Source organism: Macaca mulatta, chromosome 13, assembly GCF_049350105.2.
Source record: "Macaca mulatta isolate MMU2019108-1 chromosome 13, T2T-MMU8v2.0, whole genome shotgun sequence".
Taxonomy (NCBI): Eukaryota; Metazoa; Chordata; class Mammalia; order Primates; family Cercopithecidae; genus Macaca; species Macaca mulatta.
This window is the reverse complement of record NC_133418.1, coordinates 93,624,664-93,645,589: the sequence shown is the minus strand read 5'-3', so window position 1 is coordinate 93,645,589 and position 20,926 is coordinate 93,624,664. Positions and strand designations below refer to the sequence as shown.

The following is a 20,926-nucleotide window of genomic DNA, read 5'->3' as shown; positions in this document are numbered from 1 at the left end:
GGTGGAGCCCTCACTAATGGGATTGGTGTTCTTATAACAGAGGCCCAGAGAGCTGCCTGGCGCCTTCCACCATGTGAGGACTATGAGCCAGGACATGAGTCTTCACCAGGCACTGAATATGCCAGTGCCTTGGACTGTCTCCGACTACCTAGTCTCCAGAAATGTGAGAAATAAATTTATGTTATTTATAAGCCATCCAGTCTATGGTATTTTGTTATAGCAAGCCAAATGGACTACTGAGACACAGGACTAGCTGGTTTTCCTAGGCTGACTAAGAATTCCTAAGCCTAGCTGGGGAAGGTGACCACACCCACCTTTAAATACGGGGCTTGTAACTCAGCTCACACCCGGCCAATCAGGTAGCAAAGAGAGCTCACTAAAATACCAGTTAAGCTAAAAGCAGGTGGTAAAGAAATAGTCAATCATCTATCGCCTGAGAGCACAGCGGGAGGGACAATGATCAGGATGTATAAACCCAGGCATTCGAGCCGGTGGTGGCAACCCCCTTTGGGTCCTCTCCCGTTGTATGAGAACTCTGTTTTCACACTGTTAAATCTTGCAGCTGCACACTATTCTGGTCCGTGTTTGTTCCGGCTCAAGCTGAGCTTTCGATCGCCGTCCACCACTGCAGATGGCCACCCTCGCAGACCCGCCGCTAACTTCCACCCCTCCAGATCCAGCAGGGTGTCCGCTGTGCTTCTGATCCAGCAGGGCACCCATTGCCGCTCCTGATCAGGCTAGAGGCTCGCCATTGTTCCTGTGCGGTAAGTGCCCAGGTTTGTCCTAATCGAGCTGAACACTAGTCTCTGGGTTCCACAGTTCTCTTCCGTGACCCACGGCTTCTAATAGAGCTATAACACTCACTGCATGGCCCAAAGTTCCATTCCTTGGAACCCGTGAGGCCAAGAACCCCACCCCAGGTCAGAGAACAAAAGGCTTGCTGCCATCTTGGGAGCTCTAAGAACAAAGACCCACCGGTAACATTATGACAGATATATAATGTGTATCTCCAAGTGTTAGCCTACTTATCAAATTAGAAGGGATAAATAAAAACAGACTGTCAATTCTCAGGCCCATTCTAAGAATTCTTATGTCCATTCTATAAGTAAGTTAGCAGCACCAAAAGTAACAATGAGGTGGGGTAAAGTGGCTCACAACTAGCACTTTGGGAGGCCAAGGTGGGAGGACAGCTTGAGGCCAGGAGTTTGAGACTAGCCTGGACAACATAGCAAGATCCTATCTTTACAAAATTTTAAAAAATAGCTAGGCATGGTGGTGCACACCTGCATTTCCAGCTACACAGGAGGGTGAGGTGAGAGGAGGGTTTGAGCCCAGCAGTCTGAGGTTACAGTGTGCTGTGGTCATGCCACTGCACTCCAGCCTGGGCAACAGCATGAGGCCCTGCAAGTTAATAATGAGTTAACATAAATATTTGTTGGATGGATGAATAAATGAATGAATGAATACGGAATTGCTCAGATCAGTCAGACCCATGGAGAACCTTAACATCAGTCAGTGCTAACAATGTGGTTATAAAAACCAGGCCAAGCAGTCACAAGTTCAAGAGCCCATGGTGGTGGAAATTTGAAGTGACTCAGTCAGTGGACACGAAGAGAGGCAACGTGTCAGGTCACCAGGTAGGAAGCATCAGCCATAGAGGGTGCTTGACAATGGAGAAAACACTGACGCCAGTGACAAACCTCTTGAATAGGAAGCAAAGGCCAGGGTAAAGGGGCATGGTAAGCATCCTAGAATCACATACACAGGGGTTGTTGGCACCAGAAGAGGACACATGAACCATTTTGTCTGAAGATTCAAACTCAAATGGAAACATGTGAAGTAGATGGCTCTAAGCCAATGAGCCACGCTGGACTAGTAGTGAGCAGGAGATCGCTTGCCCTGGTAGATAAAGGCATTCAAAAATCAGCTACAGACAAAATCTTTTGCCAGCCAAACAAAATAAAGATGATGAAACTGGTTCAGAAGTACAAGTGCCTGCCAGTTAATGACAGCCCTGTTACTGGAACCTAGGTCTTCCGACTCCTAAGCAAGACATTGTCAAGACAATGAGGGAGGAAGGAGGGTTTGTGGAGGAGCCAGCTCCAACACAGATAGGCCCTTGAGCCTCAGCTGCAGGTGGGCTTCTGAGCACTTTCAGAACCAGCTTTGTTCTAATGCAGATTCCGAAAGAAGGAATCTTTTTTTTTTTTTTTGAGATGGAGTTTCACTCTTGTTACCCAGGCTGGAGTGCAATGGTGCTAGCTCGGCTCACTGCGACCTCCGCCTCCAGGGTTCAAGTGATTCTCCTGCCTCAGCCTCCCTAGTAGTTGGGATTACAGCTATTTTTTTTTTTTTTTTTGTATTTTTAGTAGAGACGGGGTTTCACTATGTTGGCCAGGCTGGTCTCGAACTCCTGACCTCAGGTAATCCACCCGCCTCGGCCTCCCAAAGTGCTGAGATTACAGACGTGAGCCACTGCGCCAGGCTAGGAATCTTATAAAAAGGAATAGGAGATGAAAGCCCAAAGTCGTGGAACCAGTAGAAGGATGTAACTCTCAATAGATAATTAGAAAGAAAGAGACAGAGAGAAAGAGAGAGATTAGCTCTCAGGGACACCCAACAATCAGTCTCTCAGCATTTTTGTGAAATTTGTCATCTCCGGTGTGGTGAACACTAGAAATAATCAGAAGACCGCGTGGGAACAGGAACAAGGAGGCCTAGCCACAGGACACTGCAGCCAACAGATCCCACACCTTCATCCTTTCATCCAGAGTCTGTTTCTCAAGTGCCTGCTATATTCCACGCACTCTGCCGGGTGTTGGGGACACAGTGGGGACCAAAGCTGGCCTGGCCTGGGCCTCAGGGTCACTCAGAGTCTATTGAAAACACATTTCCTAAATACAAACCTGCACGTTGTGCACATGTACCCTAGAATATAAAATATAATTAAAAAAAACAAAAAAACACATTTCCTCTCGGCTCCACCCTTTAGTCCTTATGTGACTTAGACCCGGTTGCTTAACTTCAGTGAACTTCAGTTTCCACATTTGTGAGATGGAGAAAATAATATCTGTAGTGAGAGAACGTAACACGACCTACATAAAGTGTCTATCACAACAGCTTCTCCTCTACGTTCTGTTACCTAGGATTTCACATAAATTAATGCATTCTAAAGAATGAAGCTTTTCAAACCTGAAATGGAGCATCTTAACTTCGCCTGAATTTGCTACTCCTTATTCCAGGACAAGACAAAAACAGGACCATAACTTATGAGTGGAGACAATGAATATGTTATCAATAGAAATGTACATTTCAAGATAATGCAAATCCTGCTTCCCAGGGTCCAGCATATACCTCCCTTTCTCACCCCGTGGGCCAAGGAAGGGCTGGCGCCATCTTGGACCATAAATCATTGCAAAACAGTTCCTGGAGGGCACAAACCCCCAGGGCAGAACCTTCCACACAGCTAAAGAATTTCCTGCCAAAACAGATAAGAATTTCCTGTTTTGCTTTTCATTATTACTTTAAATAATCCCATTCAGAGTCTTGAAGGAGGATGGTGAGCAACAGGGGCTGGAAGGCATGTCAACATCTTTTCTAGATAAACTCAGGATGATAGTAGTGGCTTTGGAAATAGCTAGTTGAGACCTGGTCAGAATACACAAAATGACTGGTGGAAACTGAGTCTTCTCCAGAAGGAACAGTTGATGTCAGCCTCGTTATTCTATGGACCCTGAACCTCAGGATCGGGGATTTCCATCTCTGTCCAGTGGAGACAGGGGCTTCTTCAGTCACCCACCCACAGCAAGCACTTGGAGTCAGAGCTGATAAGTCCATCACCTCCTTTTGGCTCTTCTCCCCGTCTCTCAGAAGCCATCAGCCCAGCATGGAGAACAGGTGACCCGAAAATGACCCTTTAGAGAGATGAACAGCTGATGAGCCAGGTCTCCTTTGGCACTGGACTTTACCCATGCCTTTCACCATGATCCCAGGCCAGAGTGTCCTCTTGTCATGGCCTTTGAGTTCAGGAGGGAGCACCACAGGCTCTCCGTCTACTAAAGGGGCAGAGATACCGTTTCCTTTCCCAAGAAAGCCCCCTTAGAAAAACGTATGTCAAGGCAGTTCTAGGCAACTCCCAAAAAAATCACCCCTGCTTCTTTGGGATGCTAAGACCACTGCATGTATCTGTGCGTGCTCAGAAAACATAGGCTGGACAACTCAAAGATCCTCTCATAGTCTTGTTCCTGGACCAAACTGAGAGTCTGGCTGCTTATTCTAATAAGCTGCTTATCCGTTATCATTCTAATAACAATGAGATACAGATGAACTGGGAGAAAAAGTTTTTACTTCTGTAACTGGTTATAGGAAGAAGGCTGGAAATTCTCCTTAGACCAACTCAAAATTAAAAGTTTTCCAGAGCTTATATACCTTCTAAGTTACATGTCTACATGTAAGTGTGCATTCATCTAAACACATAAGTGATTAAATTTTTTTAATATATAACTGAGGTCTGAGTCTTGAAGACCTTTCTCTGGAGCCTCAGTAAATGTACTTAATCTAAATAGGTCCAGGACTTGTCTCCTGCTAAATCATGCATGTTTGGGGAGTTCCTTCTGACTCCCCATAAATGTGTTTGTGGAGGCCTGGGGAGTTTCTTCAGACCCCCAATAAAACTTGTTTAATCCTAAGAGGGTCCCGTTAAGAATTCCTTCATTATCTTGTCATCCTTCAAGGCCCAGGAAAGGCCTAGGCAAAATTCTTGATGGGCTTTTGTTACATTCTAGCCTGTGTAATAGGGCACTGACTCTTTCAGATTTTAATATCTAACTTCACCACTCAGTCAGTGCTGAAACAGTTGTGATGGAGGCCTGCCTTAGTGAGACCTGGCCTGCCACAGTCTCCCTAGTGGTCTGGGGGACACTGGCTTGAATTTCATATCCGGAAGGACTGCTTCAACCCAACTGCACACTCCAGCAACCCGTTCTCCTCTTCTCCACATTCCCATGAAGAGAGGAGGGAATGAAGAGACTCACTGGTCACCTTGAGAACTCGGCACTTCTCACCACACCCCTCATCCCAAACCAGCTCCCCATCCTGACTCCCTGCTTTCTGCAGATGACACTCCTTTTTTCCAGGCATGGGGACTCAAATCTTCCAGCTTGTCTTCATTCTTCCCTCTTCCTCTTTAGATAACATCAACTGGTCATCAAATTGAGGCCACATGTCAATGGTGCCAAGACCTGTGCTAGGTTCTTTCCCATGTAATTACTCTTGCATTTGTTCTATTTCCCCTGCTGCACCTGTCCTAAAATAAAGCATCAGGGCTTAGGGCCTTGTCACCTCTCCCCAAAGGATAGCAGTGGCCTCCTGGTCTGCCTACTCCTTTGTACTCTTCTCACCTCTTCTCTAGAGCTGCTGGTGCCATCCCACACTCTGCTTGATAAGCTCACAAACCAGCTCAGAAATTTCAGGGCCTGGTCAGGCACGGTGGCTCACTCTTGTAATCCCAGCGTTTTGGGGGGCTGAGGCGGGCGGATCACTTGAGCTCAGAAATTTGAGACAAGCCTGGGCGACATGGTGAAACCCCATCTCTACTAAAAGTACAAAAATTAGCCAAGCATGGTGGTGCACATCTGTAGTTCCAGCTACTTGGGAGGCTGACCAGGAGAATTACTTGAACCTGGGAGGCAGAGGTTACAGTGAGCCGAGATCAGTTATTGCACTCCAGCCTGGGTGACAGAGGCAGACTCCGTCTCAGAAAAAAAAGAAAAAAAAAAATTCAGGGCCTAGCAAATGCAAATAAGGCACACACCCCTTCAAGGCCCTTGATTGTCTTTAAGGCTCTGCATGACTTGGTATCAGATTTCTCGCTTCTTATTCTCCCTTATACTTCAGTGCATCTAGGCACTAGGCAGTTCCCCATTAAGTTTGAATTCTTGACCTTTGCAGCACCTCTGCTTCTGCTCCTGCCACCCCTTCTAGATTCAGTGCTTTCTAATCTCCACCTCTCAGAGTGGAGCCTCTTTATGAAGTCTTTCCATGAAGTCCACTGGGGCAAGTGTCTCCCCGACCCCCACCCCCACCCTCACTGATCCACATAGCTCTTTATGCCATATAGGAGGCAGGATTGTTGTCAATTATTTCCAGGGTCTTCTTCTGGGTGCATGGTAGATGACCTTGTGACTTCCTTTGGTCAACAAATGATATGTGGAAGTGACACATGTCATTTCTGGCCAAAAGCTTTAAAGGCGAGTATACACTTTATTATATTTTCTTCCCCATGAAGCATGTGATGGAAGCTGAGCTTCCATCAGCCTGGGTCCTGCCAACCCACCAGGATCATAGGATGTGAATGAAAAAGAGGCCTTTGCCCTGTTGGCTGGAACCACCTTCTTCCAGTAATTTGCCAAAATGATGAACACAAAGGGAAAGAGGAGAGGTACCTGACACATGTTCTCTAGGTCTTTTAGAAAACAGAGTTGTTGGCTGGGTGTGGTGGCTCACGCCTGTAATTCCAGCACTTTGGGAGGCTGAGGTAGGTGGATCACCTGAGGTGGAGAGTTTGAGACCAGCCTGACCAACATGGAGAAACCCCATCTGTACTAAAAATACACAATTAGCTGGGCATGGTGGTGCATGCCTGTGATCCCAGCTACTCAGGAGGCTAAGGCAGGAAAATCACTTGAACCTGGGAGGCGGAGGTTGCAGTGAGCCGAGATCATGCCACTGCACTCCAGCCTGGGCAACAAGAGGAAAACTCCGTTTCAAAAAGAGTTGTTGTTCTTTTGGCCACGTACATGCAAATCTATAAGAAAGGCCAAACTGCAGACATCAAGGAAATGGGCAGTATTCAGAAAGGAAGGCCCCACAAGTGTTACCACGGCAATACTGGAAGAGCCTACAATGCCACCCAGCATGTTGTTGGCATTGCTGTAAACAAACAAGTTAAGGGCAAGATTCTTGCCAAGAGAACTAATGTGCATATTGAGCACATTAAGCACTCTGAGAGCCAAGAGAGTTTCTTGAAGCACACTTGAAGGAAAATGATCAGAAAAACAAGGAAGCCAAAGAGAAAGTTACTGGGATTCAGCTGAAGCGCCAGCCTGCTTCAACAGAGAAGCACACTTTGTGAGAACCAATGAGAAGGAGCCTGAACTGTTAGAACCTCTTCTTTATGGATTCATGGCATAATAGGGCAAAAAAAAAAAACCCCTCTGGACTGTAAAAATGTTTCTCTTCATTGAGTAGAAGTATGGTGTCCCCTCCCCCAAAGAAATGTTTAAAGCAAATTTTAATTGTGTCCTAATTCATTGTATAATTTTTTTTTTATTTTTTTGAGACAGGGTCTTGCTCTGTCACCCTGGCTGGAGTACAGTGGTGCAATCACGGTTCACTGCAGCCTTGACCTCCCAGGTTCAAGTGATCCTCCTACTCAGCCTCCCTAGTTACTGGGACTACAGGTATGCACCATCATGCCTGGCTAAATTTTTATTTTTCTGTAGAGATGGGATCACTCCATCTTGCCCAGGCTGGTCTCGAACTCCTGAGCTCAAGTGATCTGCCCACCTTGGCCTCCCAAAGTGTTGGCATTACGGACATGAGCCATCGCATTCAGCCTTATAATGTCTTTACTATTCAAATTTAATGCTTTTCTTGCTGAAAGATGTAAGGCAGCTTATTGTGCAACAAATTCCTCAATTGGTTAGAAAATGGCCAGATATTATTTGTGAAATATTTGTACTGATTTGAAGACAGTCCTTCTAATCATCATAAAATACATAATTTACAAAAATAAAAATTTAAAAAAAGGCTTTGCCTCTTAAGCCACTGAGATTTGGGGGTTCTTTGTTATCACAGCAAAATCTAGCTTATCCTGACTATTGAATCATGAGACCAAAGAGACCATCTAGTCCCATCCCCTGTTATACAGATGGGAAAACTGAGTCTTAAAGGAGGTGAAATGAAGTCCCCAAGTAAGTAAGTAGCTGACCCAATTCTAGAATCAGGTTCTCCTAACATTCAGGCCCACACCTCTTTTATGATACCATTGTAACTGCCCAATGGGTTCACCTTGCCTGTTGCCTAGATAGAGCTGGTTTATCAAGACAGGGGAATTACAATGATGAAAGAGTAATGCACGGAGAGCCAGCTGTGCAGGAGACTGGATTTTTATTATTACTCAAATCAGTCTCCCCGAGCATTTGGGGATCAGAGTTTTTAAGGATAATTTTGTTGGTATGATCTTGGAAAGTAGGGAGTGCTGATTGGTCGGGCTTAAGATAAAATCACAAGGGGTCGAAGTGACTTCTTGCTGATTTCTGAGTGGGATCACAGAGCTGGTTGAGCCAGGTTACTGGTCTGGGTGGTGTCAGCTGATCCATCAAGTGCAGGGTCTGCAGAATATCTCAAGCACTGATCTTAGGTTTTACAATGGGGGTAAAGTGATGTTACCCCCAGAAGCAACTTAGAGAGGTTCAGACTCTTGGAGCCAGAGGCTGCATGACTCCTAAATTGTAATTTCTAATCTTGTAGCTAATTTGTTAGTCCAGCAAAGGCAGAGTGGACCCCAGACAAGAAGGGGGTCTTTTTGGGAAAGGGCTGTTATCAATTCTATTTCAGAGTCAAACCAATAACTGAATTCCTTCCCAAAGTTTGTTCAGCCTACATCCAGGAATGAACAAGGACAGCTTAAGGATTAGAAGCAAGATAGAGTCAGTTAGCTCTGATTTCTTTCACTGTCATGATTTCCTTAGTTATAATTTTGCAAAGGCGGTTTCACCATTTTGTAGGATTGTTGAGACAAGAACCTAACCACAAGAGCCCTGGATCCTGGCCCTGCCCACCACTGCTTAGCTATGTGATCCTGAGTAAGTCACTCCTGCTCTCAGGTCTCAGTTTCCTCACTTCTATAAAATGAGAATGTGGGACAAAAATCTCTTCTAGGCTGTCTTGCTATGTACCCATTTCTGCACATGATCTTCCCCCCAGTACTCATTATGGTGCCTTGTGCTGACCAGGCACTTATGGTGTGTTGATGATCAACTAGCAGTCTTATAGGCATACTGTAACCACCTGATGGGTTCTTCCTTTCTGCTACACAAAATAGACCATGGCATTGCAGTAGAGAAAGAGCTTAATTGTTGCAAGGCCAGCCATGTTATGCAGGAGATGGAGTTATTATTCAAATCAATCTCATCGAAGGCTCCTAGGTTAGGGGTTTTTCAAAGACAGTTTGGGGGAAGGGCTGGGGGTGGTTAGGGAATGGTGTTTGCTGCTGATCGGTTTGGGTGCAATCATAGGGGTGTGGAAAATGGTCCTTTTGTGTGCTGATTCACTTCTACATGGTGCCTCAGGAGCCATTGATCAGTGGGTCCAGGTGGAGCAATGGATGTGAGACATGCAAAACACCTGAAAACATATCTTGAAAGGCCAATCTTAGGTTCCACAATAGAGATGTCATCTGTAGGAGTAATTTGTAAAGTGGCATATCTTGTAACCTGTTAAATAATGGCTGGCAATTGTTTATGTCTATACCTTAGCAAAATTCAGGCTCCTCTCTTCCTCTTAGCCTAGTGGTCTCTCATTAGCTTTACTAAGGCAGTTGAGGTTTGTGGAAGGGCTATTATCATTTAAACTACAACCTAAATGTCTCCCAAAGCTAGCTTGGCAGCTGGAAGGCTAAAGGCAAGAAGAGGATTGGCTAGATCAGATCTCCCCTACTGCCGTAATTTTCTGTTATAATTCTTGCAAAGGAGGTTTCAATATCCCATTTTTCTCATGGGAATAACTAATACTGCCTTCTACAGGGGAGGTAAAGGCCAGATTGAGTACACTGACCCACGCTTGAACCAACTTTCATACCTGCAAAGTTCCTCCTTCTGTTGCCCTTAGGCGTCTGAGTTCATACTTGACTCATCTATTCAGGCCCTGTCTTTAGCTGTTATCCATGCAATTAGTATTCAGAGTCCTTAACTGGCTCCACAAGTACCTTGCCTTTGGCAATACAGTACCCCTACAATGAGAAGTGTCAGCTTGTTTGAGAGTATGTTTGCTTTTTGGTTTTTATCTGGCCCCAATTCTTGAATATTCTGAGAGCTGTCAGCCTTTCGACCTGAGTCACTGCGTTTCTGTCTATGACATGTTCCAATTCCTTTTTTGTCTTTTGATCTCCTTTCTTTATACTGTTTCTGCATGAATAGACCAATTCTTCAGAAGTTAAGAAATACATCAAAGTTTTAAAATGTGACAGGCTGTCTCTCACTCCTGGACATGGCGCCAAAAGTTGAAGCTGCCTCTCAGCTATTAGCCAAATACCTGGCTTCCTTAAAGGGATGATCAACCCCACAGCAGGAAGAATCTCAGAAGGTGGGCACCCTCTTCCTTTTATTGGTGGTAGAGAAGTCAGGGATCTGTGACATTTATAACAGGTGCTGTTATGCACTAAATGTGTCTCCAAAAAAATCTTATGTTGAAATTCTAATCCCCAGTATGATAGTATTTGGAGGTAGGGCCTTTGGGAGGTAATTAGGTCATGAGGGCAGAGTCCTCATGAATGAGACTAATGTCCTTATAAAAGGGAACCCAGAGAGATCTCTAGCCCCACTTTTTGCCATATAAGAACTCAGCTTGTTATTAGTACAGATGAGAAAACTGAGGCCCTGAGATGAGAAGTTAATTTCATAAAGTCTCAGCTTCAGAGCCAGGGTTAAAGCCCAGATATCCTGCAATACTCTTTTAGTTGCACCATTAAAACAAAACAAACAATACAAAACACTCAGTAAGTAAATAAGGTGCTGGTGATATGGACAGGAGACAGGGAAATACTGGGTAGAAGAGCGTCAAAGTCCCCAACCTCAAGCCTGGATATCCATGGCCCTAAATGGAAACAGGCATTCCTGTTTTTGCACCCAAAAAGTTGCCTTTTGGCCTGCCAAGCCCCCTATCCTGTACCCATATAAACCCCAGACCCCAGGCTCCAGAAGCAGATGAGCTGACAAGCAGATGAACAGAACAGCAGAAGAGCAGTGGAGAAGGACAGAAGAGAAGGAACGTCAGGAGGAGTTCTGCTAAGGATGGTCGGAGAATCAGCTGCTGGATGGCCAAACTCCAGGGGAAGATCATCTTCCCACTCTGTTGTACCCAGACCGTTTGTTCCCCGAAGAAGACCACCAGAGTCCAGAGTCAAAGCCAAGCAGCAAGGATCTTTTACAAGTTCAAACTTGGTCCCTCCATTCCACAGCATACAAGAGGGCCTCGAACAATGCGAGTGCTTGCTTTTTATAGCCCGACATAAATAGGATATGTAAAGTTACAGAGGAACAAGGGAATTCTTTTGGTTACAGCATTACAATTGGTTTACATTTTAAGTTATATATTTAGCAGTTTTTCTATTGGTTCCCACGCTTTCAGTAAAACCACAAACGGCTGTGTCCTTATTGGGGACTTTCCAGGTGGGATGTGTTTGTACTGGGCTCAGGAAGTTGAGAGATATATGGTGGGATGTGTTTGTACTGGGCCTGTTTGTGTTGAGCCCGGGGCTGAGGAATGTGCCTGATTTCTTTCAACTCCATCCCCTTTTCAGCTCCCCATCCATCCTGCTGACATCCACCTCCACCACCCAATAAAGCCCCTGCATTCACTATCCCTCAAGTCCATGTGTAACCTGATTATTCTGGGATGCTGGACAAGAGTTTGGGATATGGAAAGCTGTCACACTGGCCCTCTGCCCTTGCGAAAAAACAGAGGGTCCAGTGAGCTGGTCAACACTTAAGCCATCCACAGATGGGAAGGCTGAAAGAGCATACTGTAACACATGCCCACTTGGGCTCTGGGAGTCACAGGCTCCCATCCCTGGACACTGCCATGGGGCCAGAGCCTAGCACCCTGGCTCCTGCACCTGTCTATCTGTGTGCTCCCCTTCCCATAAGGAGTTTGAGCAGAGGTGGTAACAGATGAGCCACACCCCTGTCACACATCCTGCAAGGGAGGTCAGATAACTCTCCTATTTCAGTGGTTTAGGCACATCTCAGAAAAGAAGCTAAGGGTATATTAGCAGGGTTACAAGAAAGAGTCATACAACTTGCAAGTTAAGCAAACCGGGCATTGAGGAATTTCTTATAGCTCTCTAAATAGGGTAGTTATTTGAGCTATGGTTACAGCCCTCTGAAAGCAGCTGCCCTTCTGGATAGATGCGTCTTACAGAAGAAAGGATTCCTGGAGGCTGCCAGTCATTCAGCTGGTAGTGCCTACATTAGTGGCTGCTGAATTCATTAGCTTTGCTCCTGATCTGCCTCAAGATGTTGAAAAAAAAAATTCTGATGGTAAAGAGAAAAGAGCATTAGCTCTGGAATCAAGTTGACCCAGTTCTAATTCTAATCCCAGATACCTTCCTCAGCCTGTGCTTTCTCCTCTGTAAACTGGAAAGATGCAGCAGCTGCTGCTGTTACTTCTATTTGGGGGCTGCTGGAAAGATTGAATGGCCTGGCCCATGCTAGTAAGTACTTCGCACACAGTCGGGCCTCAGTAAACTTTGCTTCACTCCTCTTGCTTGCTTTTGAAATGAAGTCACTCAACTTAAGCACCATTATTAGCCAGGGCCTTTAGTGAGTGTTATAGTGCTGCTAACCTGAGCTGTCTCTGTTTCTTAGTGAATGCCTCTGGAGCCACCATCTAGGCTCAACTATGACTTGCCATGGAGCATTCTACAAGTACCGTAAGTGATCTCCACAGCAACACTGTGACCTGGGGTTAGGAAAAAAAAACCAAGTTGGGATGTCAAAGCTCTTTGTCTCTCCTGCCATCTGGTGCCAGTCTCGGAGGGAGAGAACCCTGGGAGCAACCATTTGGAAGGAGAACTCCTCAGTTGGGTGATAAATTTAGTGCAAGGTTTGGATACAAGAGAATCTCTCTCCCTGTGATATTTTTAATTCTAACATCAAGTAAAAATAGAATTTCCTGTTGATCTGATAAGAAATTCCTGTTTTCCAGGGAGCAGGGCAGCCTACACCCAGGGGGAATGGGCAGCAGGAGTTACCAACTATTTCCGAGATGGATAGTTAAAGAAAGGAGGGGTTGGATGGGCCACAGTTCATATTTATTTATTTTTAAAGCATAAAGCCAGCTCATACCAAGAAGAATCACAGGGCATGATTAATAATTTCCTACATACATTGAAGGCCTCAGCTGGCTTTGGAAAAGCTCTCTCTGCTGCCTCCCTGGAGCCTGGATATTTTTAGCAGCCAGATGCAGTTTGGTTCAGATTTCTCAAGCCTGAGCTCTTGGACTGCACACATTGTGCATGGTGTTTAAGGGAAGCACCTTGCACAGACACGCAGGTAGCAGTCTCCAAACTGTATCCCAAATCCCTGGTTATTCCAAGTTGCGCTCAGCTCTAGGGTAGCCCCAGAGCCATTGGCTCGGGAGTCCCAGTCTGTGCTTGCTTCCGCATGAGCAGCTCGAAGAGTATATTTTTGGTGGACAGTTTGGGGGCCCCCCAGAATCTTTTCCCCCTTTCTCCTGTTAATAGCTCCCTGATTTTTAATTGGAGAATCACCTCTTTCCCTATGGTGCAGCCTGGTGGAATTGTCAGTCAAGGACTTTTGCCCTCCCCTAGTCAAGTGGTTCATCAATCAGACCCTTTCCTGGGATTTTGAACAACGATTGCAGCAAAGCAAAGACAGAAAAATGGCCACCCCTCATTCACCCCAACGGTCAGCCCCTGCTCTCCGAAGGCCCAGACCTTGTCTGGTTCCTGCCCTTTGGGGCCTGATTATTCATTTCTCCTTCAATTCTACGGGTGACGCAGTAGCCTTCTGATGGGTCTCCATTTTTTAAATACTTGCAGGTAATGCACTGTGACTAATGCAAAGTCTACTGATGGTGAGTCACAAGTGTCACCCTGCATGTCTTCTAACAGGGGAGTAATAGTCATAGCACAAATGTGTGATCCTTGACTGTTTAAGATTCACACCCACATATGACAACTCCTTCAGCCTTTTAACAACTCAATGAGAAAGGCAAGCAGCAATCACAGCACCTCTTGAAAAATGAGGAAGCTGGGGTTCAGAGCTACTTAGCTGCTACACAGCCTGGGAGTGGCAGAGCCATCTCTTAAACATCTGTCTGTCTTCTGACTCCAGCCACAGATGTTTGCCACCAGACCACACTGCCTCTCACAGGTCACTTGAGCTGAATTGGAGCTACTTTCAAGGAGGAAGGTGATCCAATCTTTATCCTCTTGCCTATGGATGTCTATGGGTCACCAGGAAGAAAAATTGAGACTCTAACTTTTTAAGTGTTATGTCAGAAAGTTTGGTTGGCCCTGGCATCCAAGCAAAGGATGCATGAAGACATTTAAAGCCACTTAAAGTCATCTTTAAGAGGTCATCAGGACCTTCAGCTGGATCCTGGCAGCCTCCAGGAATTCTTTCCCCTGGAAGAAACATCTATCTGCTTAGGAGGGTAATTGCTTTTGCAGGGTGTAACCATAGCAAAAATAACCATCCCACTCAGAGAACCATAAGAAATTCCTCCATGATATACAGACTTGTTCCTACTGGCTATGAGCAATAGCCAAAATGTGAAAACAGTTCAAGTATCCATCAACAGATAAACAAAACGTGGTACATCCACACAACGGAATATTATTCAGCCATAAAAAGTAATGAAGTACAGATGCCTGCTACAATGTGGATGGACCTCAAAAACATCATGCTAAGTGAAAGAAGCCAGATACAAAAGGTCACATGTCATATGATTCCTTTTGTATGCAATATCCAGAATAGATAAGTCCATACAGACAGAGGACAAATTGGTGGTGTCTCGGGGGCTGGAGGGAGATTGGATGGTGGGGAGGGGACTGCTTAGTGAGTAGAGGTTTTGCTGACTGATGACAATGTTTTGAACTAGATAGAGGTGGTGGTGAAACAACATTATGAATGTATTAAAGGCCACCGAATTGTGAATGTCATCTCAAATTTCGTAAGAAACTGACATTGATAAGTAATAAAAGCAATTTGAACAAAACAAAACAAAGTTGTCATCAGGATGTAGCCCTTCATTTTTTTTCTGGATTAGTCTTCTTGACCCCTTCCCTTCCTCATTTAAACACTCACAATCGCCTATCACTACAGGGCTCCCTTTGTGTCATTTTTAATCACGATGTTTGTTCTCTCAACAATGCCCAATGTCACCCCAATGACTATAGATGAAGGCTCAGTTTGATGTTCAAATTCTTTCAACTTCTACATGGAAACTGCCAGGCTTGGCCTCTGCTGTGGCCAGGCTCCTCTCTCACTGTCGCTGGAGCAGATAGGCTCTTCCTGACCCCAGCCTTCAGAGAAGAGGTGATGTTCATGAACGCTTGTCCTCTGTGATGGGGGATGACGATGATGATAACGATGTTACCAAACCCCTGCTCCTACTACTAGTAACTTCTATTTGTCAAGAACCTTATTTGTCTCAGTTCTATTAGGTGTTTTATATTGAGGTAAGGATGTTTCCCATCAGAATTCAGATGACTTTCCTGAGCACTCTGCTTAGAGAGTGGGCTCTGGTGTTAACTGTTCCAGTGACTATTTCTTCCACTTTTCCTTTGCATTAAATAGCATGCAGCCTTCTCTCACTCTGTGTTTCTACCAGTGATAACCTCTGCTCCCTTTTGTTTTACAATTTCCCCTTCACCTCTCCCCTCATTGACATGTAGGATGTATATGGTTTTAGTATCTGTGTGACCTGTTGAGGCTGCACAATGCCATCGGAGCCAAGATATCAGAACAATCATCATCCATCAGGAAGTCATCCATGGGGTGGTTCTGTGTGCTATAGCAGGCCAAGAGGTCCTAAGAAGAAGATAAAATGACATCTCCTAAGAACAAACATCTCTGACTTGGGGGTAAAGGTCCCACGGGCAGGCTTGCTTCCTCTCTCTGCAGCTGGATGGAGGGTCAGCTTAATTAGAATAACGAAAGTGGCTGAATGGAAAGAGTTGTCAAGTGTTGCCGTGGGTGAAGAGGGTTATTTGTTTGGGGTTCTGGCTAGTTGAATAATTAATTGTTTTTCCTCCTGATTTCTATACCTTTGTCAAACATACACCTTTGAGCTTGGCTGTAAACTGCCCAGTTCAAGGTCAACAGGCATCATGGAATCAACAAAAACTGTTTCTGAGAGTCAAATTGCAGGGTCTACAGCTACCAAAAAAGAATGAATGTTGTGTTAACACTTTACATTTTAAAAAATATTTACAATGATCATAGCTAGAGAGAGCTGTAACTGTCTCCATGTTTGAAATGGGAAAACTGAGGCTCAGATGGGTTATCCAAATTGCCCATACCTCATAGTATATGTGGAGTTCAGACCACAAAGTCCCTATTTCTCCCTCCACTCCATCTTCAATTTCCTCTCTCTTCTCCTTCCTTATCCATTCCTTGGGTTCTTCTCTCTAAGAATTAGCTGGCCTTAGACTAGCTCCCTGACATTTGGTTTCCCTTTTCTGAACTCCTATGGTGCATACCAGCTCAGTTACTCACTCGAACATTAATTTCATAATCTTCTAATATATTCTAATCAATCTGATCTAATCTTCTAACATATCACTACTTGTTTCAAGCATGCATATCTTGTATCCTTAATGAAAGTCCATATTCCTTGATGGAGGACAACTGCTCTGCTCCCTTTTCCCTGGCCCAGCCTAGCAACGTGCCAATCAAGCAGGAAGTAAGAGGATCACCACCTTTCCTGAGATCTTGAAATTGAGATGGTCCTTAAAGATTTTTTCACCCAGGTCCAGACACCCTACAGAAATCCCTCAGTGATCACATGAGCAAGTGAACAAGGAGATATATTTTTCCAGCTGACTCGATTACCTCTCATTCTTTCTGCCCTTAAGCAGCAGCCTGCAGTTTCTTATAGGAGAGAAGGGAGTTAATTCTATTCCTTTCAGGGTTTTGGCTCTTGCAATTCCAGAGTTGACAGTCACTGCTACTGTAACTCCATCAGGGGACTTACTGGCTCTACTCTCAAAAGTGATACAGGTTCACAGTCTCTTATTGGGCATTCACTCTTGGAATCAGGTGTGTTTTGGCATTCAGAGTTCTTCAGATTTCAGAAAGGTCACAGGGTACACATACAGTATGTCATATAATAACCCTAGGAGGGTCCAGAGTGGCACTTTATTAGTATTTCCTCAGTGAAGCATACGCATATTTATACTAAGTGGGATAAATAAAACCTAGATATAGTTGTACGACACTTCAGGACAGGTTTTACTTCCAACTGCACAATTTTCAGAGCTTTTTGTGACTTCAGCATTATAGGTAATGGGCTGTGGGCCTGTAATAGACAATAGTTACTGAGTGTTTATTTTGTGTCAGACATTCTCATAAATGCCTACTGTGAATTACCTCATGTAATTCACTAACAGCTCTCTAACGAAGGCTCTCATTTTATATGTATTTCACAGATAAGGAACTGAGGCTTAAGAAGGTTAATAAGTTGCTCAAGATCACACAGAAGGTGAGCACTAGAGCAAGATTCTATGGGCTTCTATAGCCTCACCTCCTCTTTCATCTCCATGGTCCCCTCTGGGGGCATATAACATGGTGGACCAGAGAGGCTAGTGATTCCCCAATGACTCTGATGGGACCTCTGAGCTATAGCACTAGGTAGATCCCACCCTTGGACGTGGGGAAGCCAAGCCTTTGGCTAAGAGCAGTAGCACTGACCATGAGGGGTCAAATCAGCTAGGGATGCTGGGCAAACTTCCTTCCTTGCCAGGCTTCATTCCCCTCTTCTGTAAAATGTGATTGCCTGATGCTTCTTCACAAGACTATTTGAAGATTAAATAAGACAATTCACATAAACACAGTGCCTGATGGAGTGAGCCTTCAATATTAGCTTTCAATAAAGGCACGTCATGAAGGAAAACAGGATAGTAAACTGAGATAACTAACGAGGAAAGGAATGGAAAGTCTGATCCTTCAACATTCAAGCGCCCGGTCTGAATCCTTTTGCTGTAAAAAGCACCGTCTTTTCAGTCTGGTCTAGCCTAGCCTCAGCCAAACTACACGAACGGCTTTAGGAGCTCCTCTGTGAGGAAAGAGAAGCAGCACCATGGCTGTGAAGGATGTTGGGTGGGACTGCATGCATTGGCTGGGTGGAAGGTGGAGGTGGGAGAGCTGTGTAGCTGGAGCATGGTGGGCCAGGTGAGCCTCTGCAAAGAACTTGGACTTGGGCTGCAGACTCAACAGCTCACATCCACATAGAAAGGTTGCTACTCTTGTTAGCTCATCCTCACCACCAAACTCTCTGGGAAATGATCCCATGCTTTTCCTCCCATGCCCCTGAGAGGGTCTGAAGTCGTGGACAGTCCTTACAGGTGCATGGTCTGCCTTTCCCCTGCTAAACACAGGACATCAGAAAATCCCACCTGGGACAGCCAAGATTGCCTGAGAAGATGCTCGCAGGACCGCACCTCTTCACTGGGGTCTTCCAGGTCCATCTCTGGAGCCACCTTGGGCCTGGGTTCAAATTCTACACAATGCTCAAGGAGACACAGTGGCTATAAAGTCTTCTTCTGCTCCATAAACTCAGGGGCAGGCACAGCCCCTGCTGAAGGGTAACAGGATGAAAGTTCTGTGAAGTTCTGTGGGCGTTTGACCAATTCTTCCTGTGTCCCCAGGGGAGGAACAATAGGCAAACAATAAGTGCTTACTAAGTGTTTGTGGAGTGAATGAATAATAAATGTTTGTTGCATGAATAAATAAAAAGGACACGCACTTTTTGGCCATTGCGATGCACAGCTCAGCTTCCCTTGAAGGGATGCCCAGTTGTGTCCTACTCTGATTATTGCTTCAGGCTCCTCAGGGCCAGCAGTGGAGCTCTTCTGAGTTCTAGCCGCAACTCCTGCGGAAGGAAAGAAAAGGAAGCCAAATCCAGTGGATTCTGCCCCGACTGGTTGGTTCCTGTCAGCCTCAGCCTGTCAGCCTCCTTTGTAAATCTCACAGCGTCTACTCTTGTTCCAGGGACAGGCTTGCCATTAGGAGCTTTCCAGATCCAATCCTGGCTGCTCTGAGAGCAAAAATTAAATCAGCAGACACTGATGTCTGCTTTCTGTTCTTTTCACACCTGTCTGCCAGCAGCAGGATTACTGGCACAGCTCTCGGCTGTGCCCAGACTGGTAAGCACCCTGCAAAAGCACCCCGCAGGCCCGGGGCGGGAGGAGGTCAGTCATGTGCAGCCCAGCTTCTAAGGCCCACACAGCTGTTCCCTGACATTTCTCTGGGGGCCACTGGGCTGTAGCTGGGGCTGGAAGGAAAAGAAAAACACACACACAGAGTCAGCCACAGGCCATCCACATCAGCCAGGAGTTATTGTTTACTTGATGGGTATTTGCTGGGTGATCCCACATGGCAGGGGCTGTGGTGGCACCTCTGTCTCTCAGTTCCCTCCTTCTGTAGCCCCGGGCTTAGCAGTTTCCCAGGCTGAAGAAGGCATAGATGTGCCACAGGAGACATTTTGGGCATACTTGCAGGAGTGGGGTGACCCCTCCAGGTTAGAAGCCAGTGCTTGCCAGGCTCTGCCGCCACGTCCTCTCTTCTTTGCATAGCTCAGTGATCCCCCCAGAAGGTGTCCTGGGTACAGGGCAACAGTCTGGGAGGAGCAGAAAGGAAAAGCCTCTGGGCCCCCAGGGAAGGTCAGTGTGTCACTGTCTTCTCCGAATCCACTAGGCTCTTCCATAAATATACACAACCTGGAACCCCTGCCCAACAGATGATGCAGGAAAAGAAAAAAATTCACCACAGAGCTGCGTGCCCTGTTCCAGGTCCCATAAACACACAGTGATTAAAAATACCTGGAGCCTTAAAAGTGCACCTTCCCCACCAGAGCCCAGTGCAGAGGGCCACAGCTCAGAGACAGAAGGAGCAGCCTCTCAGAAGAGAAAGCCGAGGCTGAGGTCATCTCCCTCTGGGGCCTGGGAGGCCTCTGCTCCACGGGGCTTTGGCAAAAAAAAAAAAAAAAAAAAAAAAAAAAAGCTGGAAGCAGAGAAGCCGAGGCATCGCTGGAGCCTGTAAAGCCCTGGAAGAAAATTACATAGGAGGCCTGTTAATTCCACTCTGAATGAGACTCAGCTAAGGCCTGTTGTGTTTTTCCTTGTAGCTGAGACATCTCATAAAATAGAAAGCTGAAAATCTTGTTGTCACCACGTGGGAGAGCTGTGTTTTCTTCTCCAATGGCTTTCTCAAGACTCTCATGGCCAGCCCCTTCCTTGCTTTCTCAACAACACCCTAAGGAATGGCCTGGGTTTGCTCAGGGTAGAGCAACCCCTGGAGAGGGGCTGGGGCTCAAACGGAAGTCTCAACCCTAGGTAGCAGGCTGGGGTCAAATTCTACTCCATTGCTAGTGTGTGTGCGTGAGCATGTGCACGCGTGTGTGTGTGTGTGTGTGTGTGAAAGAGAGGGAGTGAGTCTGTATAATAGGAAGCCATAGAAGTATGTAGAAAAAGTGTGAACCATGGAGAAGCTTGCAGCTCAGTGTCATGGGTTCTGGAAGCAGCTTCTCCCCATGACTGCTTCATTTTCCATTTACTGTCAAAATTGATTAAATGGGTACCAAGGGACACCCAAGTGAATTACCTGGTGCCAAAGATACTCCTCCCTGCCCCTGACTGACAGCAGCCCTACTTCCTCCCTGCTAATTAGGGTCACTTACCCCTGCCAGGGTAGTGAGTCACTTCTTGATTTCTGGCCCCTTGGCACAAAAAACCCAAAGTGCCCTGGTGGCAGCTGCAACTTAGAATTCAATGGGACTCTCTGTGATCTCTGGGAGGACTTCTAAACACACAGAGCTCAGTGCTTCAGAAATGGAAGCAAGAACTCCCCAAGAAGGTCACTGAGAGTGATGGTAAGTGGAGCTTTCTAGACACACATAT

General features: G+C 45.8%; 1 long non-coding RNA gene across 2 annotated transcripts; it reads left to right on the top strand.

Moving 5' to 3' along the window:
* Positions 1–25: 25 nt before the first annotated feature.
* LOC144333802 (uncharacterized) lies at positions 26–20,513 on the top strand. Of its 2 annotated transcripts, XR_013402864.1 has the most exons (4): positions 26–163; positions 563–764; positions 12,648–12,712; positions 13,572–20,512. It is a non-coding gene; the product is annotated as an uncharacterized LOC144333802 (long non-coding RNA). The 2 variants fall into 2 exon arrangements; XR_013402863.1 differs by lacking the exon at positions 26–163 and having other exon boundaries at positions 361–764; positions 13,572–20,513.
* The last annotated feature ends 413 nt before the right edge of the window (positions 20,514–20,926 follow it).